The sequence below is a fragment of the Cydia strobilella genome, chromosome 6 (assembly GCF_947568885.1).
Source record: "Cydia strobilella chromosome 6, ilCydStro3.1, whole genome shotgun sequence".
NCBI classification, from domain to species: Eukaryota; Metazoa; Arthropoda; class Insecta; order Lepidoptera; family Tortricidae; genus Cydia; species Cydia strobilella.
Window position 1 is genome coordinate 21368257 of NC_086046.1, and position 8890 is coordinate 21377146.

The window sequence follows — 8890 nt, forward strand, 5'->3', positions numbered from 1 at the left end:
GAACCCTCGGTGCGCGAGTCCGACTCGCACTTGGCCGGTTTTTATTTTTATTTTGTTGTTTGTACATGTACTTTAAGAACAAATTAAATTACTTTCCATGAAAATATTTTAATTTGTGTTTTTTCAAGTAGACACACTACTATTTAAACTATAAACCAAAATGAATGAAAGATACGAAGGAAAAAATTACCAAAGCCTCCAGTGTATAGAGCTGGAATCGAACCAGCATCCCCCGTTTAACGGACAGATGCCTGAACCACTGCTATCCGGTCACCGTGGCATGGATCGAAATTTCCAAGTATATGACTTTTAATTCGGTTTTTTTTTAATTATAAACTGATCGGCGATTGGCCCTAGTCACACCTGATGGAAAGTGAAGACAGGGCCTAAGATGGAGCTCACCGGTTCAGTAACAGCTTATTCACTCTTGTTTTAAAGAGACCGAGGTCATATTGATCAGGGAATACAGATGGCGGGAGCGCATTCCATTCCTTTGTTTGTTTGTCATGTAAATGCAACATATGGCATACCATCGTCCTTAGTGATAAAGATGTAGATAGTTTATTATACAAGTAGGCATATAACAATGCGCTTATGAACGTCAAATAAAGTTACGCCGGCTCTAACCCTACACCACCCTATAAGATTATAAAGTGTATAAATGTGCCATTTTCAACCAAAAGGGTACTTCACTAGACTTATATCATAGAGTAACTTATACTAGAGCGGTACTGTCATAGTAAATTTTGTAACCACAGTAAATTCACTGCCATCTATCGACACACTTTAAAACTAAAAATGAAGATTTATAAAAATACGATAAAATGTATTTAAATATGGATAAATGATTTTTTTTATTTGCATTAATTATTTTTATGATTTTGACCCATGTTCTTTCACTGATATGCGTTAAAATTGTTAAAAAACAAACGAAACCGTCAACGCCATCTATACGACAGTAGGCCAAAGCTAGTAGCGCCCTCTGATCGAGAATCAAATTTTCGTGATTTTCGAGGCGCGTTTTTTTCTTAGACTGTATCCATCTATTACGGAGTTATATCTATCTTTGCTTATATTGACCGGGATATAGACCGTGATTACCTTTTGTATGATTTATGAGCTCCCGATATTTCGACGCAGTTACATGCATCATGTTCACTGGTGAATACAAAAGGTAAAAGGTAATCACGGTCTATATCCCGGTCAATATAAGTCTAGTGGAACTAACCGTGAATCATTCAAAACTCCAAAAGGGTACTTATTGTCGCTTCTCGCTGTCGTCAGTAAAGGCGATATTTCCTTATAGCTTCAATTACAAATCAACCTTATCGACAACCGACAATGTGGTACCTTTTGGTTGAAAACGTCACAGATATTTATATTGCTGAAGGTAGTAAGCACGAGCAATATCTTGTAGAACGAAGGGCGCAAAAATATATGTTTTTGCGCGACTGTAGGTACATTGTTTACTTATTTAAATGATAGCAAACGACGTATCAAACTTTTTTATTATATTCGCAAATACTGAATAGTGTATAATTGTGTAAAAATGTATAGAACAACCTTAAGTGTTTATGTATAGTTTAATTTACCATGTCGCACAATGTTTTATTGTTACATCCACTGTTGCTTATATAAATTATTATAGTCTGGCCAATCAGTGTCACTAGTAAAAGCCGGAAAATTCAATAATATACATTTGGTAAAACATCCGCGTTTAGGATTTTGATGGTTCCCTTTTTGTTATAGTGACACTATGGTATTTGACTAGAACACATGTAATATGATGCAATGGAAGCTCAAGCATAAATCTGTTAAAATAAGGTTCATTTTGTGGATACTGCTCATCACACTGATTTAAACTTTCACGATTTTTACTCATTATTATTCACAATGACGCGACTTAATCGCGTAAAATAAGTTTTAAATTTACCTCCGACGTTACGAGGACGGCGTTGTCCCCGCGGTCTCGGAGAAGACTGGCTAAAGTTGACATCAACATCTTCTAGCCGCGCGAGTTTTTCGAACTACGCGATTAAGTCCTGTCGTTGTGAATAATAATGATACTGCTCATGTTCTAATGGGGTTGGCCGGTCGAAGTGTTTAGCAGATGGCGCCAGCATAGCTTGCCCTGTCAATCCCTAGAGTTGTGTCATTTTTTTGTTTTTTTAATTGAACTTTGGATGCCAGCCCTATAAGCCAAATCTCATAGAAAAAGGGGCAAGATATGATGGCGCCATCTACGCAAACCTTTGACTGTTGCCAACCCCATTTGATAAATTAGGCTGTCTTTAATACAATTGTGCATATGTCAAATATTGTTTTAAATACATCGCCATTGTATCGGGACGAACAGGTCTAATCTAATATTTTAAGTATTTGTAAGTACCTCAATTTTTATATTTTTCGAGATATTTTTGAGCCCGAACCAATTTTTCATGTGCTGTAAAAAGATCTCATCTAGTGTCATGTAAGCTTTTATAACTTTGCACTCTTTGACATTTGTATTAACCTTTTAGCGAGATTAAGACATAAAGGTTTCATAATTCCGAACAATATATGCCCAGATGCTATCCAAAAGCATTTTTATCGAATTTTCTAAAAGCGCCTCCACGATGGCTTTTTCAAAAAGTAAAAAAAAACTAGTTTTGGTAAAAAAATATATTCAGTCAAATTAAAAACGGTCAAAAACTTTCCTTCGATCAGGGATATTCTATTACTAAAAATATTTGTATAAAAATCTGAATGGTCACAGCTTTTTAATTAATCATTAAAAAAAATTTTTTGGTGTCTAATTTTACCTAAAGTCAGGAGTTTTCTACCTTTTGGCGTAGCGTGATAGCTAGACGGGCACGAAAACCCTTTAAGCAATAAAAACACAGGTTCTCTAATTTTCACGACTTTTAAATTTAAAGGGAACACGATTTTTTTGACTAAAGTCCCTCGCAAAAAAGATAAACCCTGTCTAAATCAATAGTTGTACAATGTACATTGACCGCAACCCGCCTGTCCGCCATAAGTTTAATATAATAGATTAAACGGCGTATTGTAAAGTTAATGATATTGATATCTAGTCTTTAGTACCAAATAAGTGGACGCTGTCAGATGCGCGCGCGGCTATCCTCGCTATTGTTAGGCAAATTGAGTTTAATTTAGCGTAGCATTAAGATCTCTTTCATAATGATAACACATAATGGTGTCGTCACAAATGACCGTCGATTTTAGGAAAACCAATGTAAAATATGGCACCGAATATACACTATATTACACCGAAGTTAACGCCCACAGCGACGTTTAAAATTATATACTTAGATAATTGAAATTATTAACAAAAAATCTTATTCTTTTATTTAACAATATATTCGTTTAAAGTAAGGACGCCAACCAAGACGAATATGGTACATTGACGCGCCAGTTCCTACCTCCGCTGCCGACCCTACTCCTACCGACCGCCGTTGTTAGTTTTGGACACTATTCCTTTAGCTGTTTTGCTAGTGTAGTATAGTATTTTATGTCAATTATAAAGCCGCACGCGCATCTGACGGCGATAGTAATAAGTGATGGCAGCTAGTACTTGTAAGCGCGCAAGCTTGTACATTATTGACATAACATTAAGATACAAGTGTCCTACGTTGGTCATTACACACGAAGCCGATGTGTGTAATGACCAATGCACACGTGTTTCTTACGACGTTTTTCAACACACTTGCGAGGAAAAAGGAAACTTTTATATTAATCAAGTTTTAATTGTTAAAACAGTTTTAGTATGCAGTCTTGCATCTGTCATTCTGCCTGCCGCGGGCGGGCCGGCCGGACCCCGGCAGGCGGTCAGCGGGGCGCCGGCGCCCGCCAGTCCGTGTTGTCAAATCTACTCGACAAATTTAAGAAGGCTCCGTTTCCATATATATTATTAGCAATCAGTTACCTTCTTAAGTCAGTCGGATTATTATTCATTGTTAGGTAATGATGAATGAGATTCTATAATATAATGATAAAGCACGCGTGTTTAATATCTAGGATTATGAGCGTAAAAGCGGTTTAATAACTTCAATGTTAAGAGCAAGTGTGTTGAAAATCATATTTAAACTGCGGGCACCTAGTAAGTAATCTGAACTCACGCACAGAAACATTACTTACTCTATTACAAAAACCAATAATTTTACCGTGTTTTTGTGCGTTACTTCTAAAAGATTTAAGTGAAACAAGAATAACAATAGTACTCGGCAATCTTCGCGGGTCGCTTTAGGTGCGAGTGAAACAGCAATAAACGGCTGAGTACTATTAATACTTTGGTCTTCTTCTACTATATAAGTATTAGAGATATGCGCGCAGTTTAAAGATTTATGTCTACTAGGATATAGTTTGGACTGATGGCTATTTAGACATAAGACACAAGATGCAATTCTGAACCTTAAAAGTAAAGAGATGAGGTCTTTTGTCGTAGTGTGTTGCTTTTAGTAACAACAAAATTGTTACTGCCCATCCGTGGATCTTATGCCTTTGCAATAAGGATCACGATTTGTCAGTTATCAGTGTGGGCGATGGTATACGCTGCAAAATTGGGGCATTTTCTATGAAAAGGTACCTTATTGTCGTGGCAAACCAAAAACGAGCGGGCATCTCGCTCGTTTTTGCCCAGAACGTGCAAGTTTCCCTTGCGCTATGACTATGACATGGGATTCAAAAAGCAGGTATTTAGGGTTCTCAAAGGTGGGCAACGCATAAGTGGCTCCTCTGATGTTGCTTATGTCTATGGGCGGCGATGACCGCTTCCCATCAGGCGGCTCGTCTGCTCGTTTGCTGCCTATTACATAAAATAAAAAAATGGCGCTTACGCCGCACAGCGTCGCGCGGCATTGTATTTATATCGGAGCATCGTTTATAATGGCGTAAGCGCCATCGATAATAAGGTCCCTTATTATAGAAAATACCACAATTAATTGGACCCTAATAACGACGTAATGTGTCCATACAATTTTGCAGCTCGCAACACATCGTCTTGCTTAGTTAATGAAACAGCAATCGCACACCGGTCGATGTGCAATAATGGAGTAATAAATATGTGACATTTATATAGGAAATGTATGGTCGTGTTGTCGACATACAGCGATTAATAATACCTATAGATAAAAATTAGGAAAACTCGAACTTAAACTGTTGTGAGACATACTAACATTAAATCATTTTACGGTTTAGACTCACTTGTTTTAGTCACTCGCGCGACATGTTTCGGAGAGCCTAATAGGTCTCCTTTCTCAAGCACTAATAGTGCGAGCAGCGTTACTCCAGTACGCAATACACGGTCGTCGTGAACGCTGCTCGCACTATTAGTGCTTGAGAAAGGAGACCTAGGCTCTCCGAAACATGTCGCGCGAGTGACTAAAACAAGTGAGTCTAAACCGTTAAATGATTTAATATTAGGAAAACTGTCAATTTTAATCGATTTTTCAGCATCAATGACCAAATAGCGACATTTAATAAAAGAACAGCATATGTATAAAATGCGTCTTATCGTTTATTATTGCTGTACTTTAGGATCTAAAGGAATTTTCTCTTGTTTGAGAAAAAAATGGATTTTATTACAGCCATATTGTAATGCACATAAGTTAGAGTCGCGCGGACTGCTGTATTATATTTACAACTTAAATATTAATGCATATAAACAGAATATGTAGATAGTGAAGAGCTTAAGCTAAAGTTTTTGAGGTTCGTGCGACTTTGCCCATTGCATAGAGTTAATATTGCAATATTAGGTACTTATACTTACTACATACATTGTATAAACATTGTAAAACCCGCTTAATAATTTTATACAAATCAACATTTGCCACCCAATAAAATGTAACTACAGTTTAAGTAGTTGACTGGTTCAGTATTAAGGTTTTTGTGCACACCAGACGCGTGTGCGTAGAAGTACAGATCCTTATGAGAGACGGCACACCGCTTGCGGGACGTGTGTCGTCTACGCACACGCAACCGGTGTGCTCTGGCTTTTACACTCTCTTGCCTCGATTGTAGGTGGTCAGACATCCACCCGTTTAACATTTTTCCATCTAAGGTTTAATGTGGTAGGTATTAGTAGTAGTAGTAGTAAATCACTTTATTGTACAAAACAAAAATTGTTAACATGAAATTCATATAAATTTAGGTACAAAGGCGAGCTTATCCCTATAAGGGATTTCTTCCAGCTAACCTTAGAGTAAATGAGTGGAAAATTCGAATTAGATAGATAGACAAACTTACAGAACGTACAATAATATTTAAAAAGGAAAACTACAATATTAACGTCTACGAATAACTAAAATACATCAATAGCATTATGCAATAAAATAAATATGTACTAGCATACATAAATATATAGTACTAAATAAATATATATATATATACATATATATATAACATATAAATAAAATATATATATTAGCACTCAACCAAATCACAGTTCGTGGGAAAGCCAAAGCTTTTTCAGATTAACTTTGAGTGATGCTACAGACCGGGACCGTTTGAGCGACAGGGGCAACTCGTTCCACAACTTCACCGCGCGCACTGTGAATGAATTTGCGTACGTTCGAGACTTATTAAAGTTAATAGACCATTATTGAACCAGTGAAATTCACCTTAGACCCGTAGGTCTCTTTTCATCAGTTTGTAAACAAAATAGTATCATATTAAGTGGGTTTTACCTACTAAAATATTACATTGTGACCTGCAATGTATACGCTGTTTCGCATAACTTCATTTGCTGAGATATTATATATTTCAAGCTGTATATCTAATTATCTTGTCGATGCCATGTATTTGAAAATCACATGTCATTCAGCTCTGGTCTTGAAGTTTTTGTATTGTATGCGTAAGATATCAATGGACAGTGATAGTAATTTATTAAAGTATGATTAAATGATTATTATGAATGAATTCATGTTTTTATTTCTCTGACCTTTTACACTATTCGTTATAATTATAACCACACTAGCCGTAATAGCTACTGTAAATCTGGAATTTTTTGCACAAGAATATGTTAGTCAAACCATAGAGTAACTTATACTAGAGCGGTACTGTCATAGTAAATTTTGTAACCACAGTAAATTCACTGCCATCTATCGACACACTTTAAAACTAAAAATGAAGATTTATAAAAATACGATAAAATGTATTTAAATATAGATAAATGATTTTTTTATTTGCATTAATTATTTTTATGTTTTTGGCCCATGTTCTTTCACTGATATGCGTAAAAATTGTTAAAAAACAAACGAAACCGTCAACGCCATCTATACGACAGTAGGCCAAAGCTAGTAGCGCCCTCTGATCGAGAGTCAAATCTTCTTGATTTTCGAGGCACGTTTTTTCCTTAGACTGTATCCATCTATTACGGAGTTATATCTATCTTTGGTCAAACCAAGAAAAGTCTGCAGAGATTTTGACTGCACTCAACAGTCAAACTTCTATGAAATTTTGACGTATAATATAAATAACACCGGCACTGCGTGTGCTGTTAAAATCTCTGCAGACTTTTCTTGGTCTAACTCTAAACAGTTGAATGACTTTTACGGCCCGGCCACGACATCGCGCGGCGGCGGCAGCGGCGAGCGGCGGCCATAGGTTGGAGCGAGACAGCGATCTGACCTTTCGTTCCCACCTATGGCCGCCGCGCGATGTCGTGGCCGAGCCGTTAGGGCGTCCGCTAGCTCGCGCGTGTGCACGTAGCGGGCGAGCGGGTGAACGAATAAAAGTATGACCTCCGCTAACTGCCGCAAATTAGTATAAAGGAATAAAAAATACGGTGCGCCGTGCGAAACCTGCGACGGAAGATTTGACGATAGCGCGGATTTAACTTTTAAGGTTTTCCTATTATGGGACCAAAGCTTTATAACTCAGTACCGACCGATATAAAAGAATCGAAAAGTGACACAATATTTAACAATAAGCTAAAATCGTTACTTGTAGAGAAGGCTTACTACTCGATCGACGAATTTATGCTGTCTATGCGAAATGATCATTGATCCCATATCGTAACTTCTTCCAAATTATCAACTTATTATTGTGAATTTTAATTTTATTTTTATTTTATTCTTAAGAATTTGAATGACTTGTAAAATGTATTTTATTTTACCAATAAAGATCTGTATATCTGTAATAATTCTGAAATTATACTTCTGAATAAATTTCGCTGCACAAATCCCTCGGCTATATCACTAGCTATTTTATACTAAAAATTATACTGCTATGGAATGCTGGGTAGTGATATACAATTGAAAATAAATGAAAATTAGACATGTTTTCGTGATTTTTTTCTATCGAGCCAAGTTTACCCTTTTAAGGTTTTGCTTGCAGTCATCTTCCTCGAAAATATAGTCTAGTTTCTATATGAATTTTTTCATTGCATTTGGCCTGCATTCAAACGTGTAAAAATTCAAAATAATAACTGCGATTTTGCGGGAGGCCCCTCTTGAACCCGCGCTCGTGCGGTAAATTATAGCTGAAAATAGTTGAGCATTAGACTTTTCTTTCGTTGCGACATCTATTGTCAAGTACTGATAAATTCGCTACTTCACGCAAGATGACTACGAAAATAACCCACGTTTTGGTAAGAAAACTGTTGTATGGAATTAGCACTATCCTTACTTATTTCTCTATGATTCATAAAAATATCCTGCACATTTTAGCTAATAGCAGACATAATTCTGTAAGTGAGTTGTGCCCCTATTTTTTAAACTTGAAACTAAAACGACCAAGAGCAAATACGCTATAAACGGTCGTTTTAATTTAGACCCTATTTCTTTAGCAATAAGTTTCTAATTACACTACAAGTGCTGCAGTTAGGCCGATATTTTTTTTAACAGTGCTTTAGTCACATTCTAAGAAGATGAGGTTTCAAAAATGGTGTCTT